The following is a 301-nucleotide window of genomic DNA, read 5'->3' as shown; positions in this document are numbered from 1 at the left end:
TTCCCTCTTGTATTAAGGGTACTTTCTTTTAGTATACAGATTTCAACGCTCTTGAACCTCAGTTCCATCAGCTTCAAAGCATCCTCTTACAGTCACGACAAACTGGGATGAGCAGAGCCTTGCCTATGTTTCAGTGGATACCAGGTACAATTATATACGCGTGTTTCATCACGGAAAGAGGAATACTGAAGAACAGCATGTGCTGCACCACTTAATATGAAGCTGTGCTGCCCTTCTCTACCCGGTGATAATTCTTGAGTTAGAGAAGCTTCCCTACTTCAGTAACAGACCAGAGAAGGGG

This window comes from Haliaeetus leucocephalus, unplaced genomic scaffold (genome assembly GCF_000737465.1).
Source record: "Haliaeetus leucocephalus isolate CR32 unplaced genomic scaffold, Haliaeetus_leucocephalus-4.0 Scaffold388, whole genome shotgun sequence".
Classification (NCBI taxonomy): Eukaryota; Metazoa; Chordata; class Aves; order Accipitriformes; family Accipitridae; genus Haliaeetus; species Haliaeetus leucocephalus.
This window is presented reverse-complemented; position numbering follows the sequence as displayed.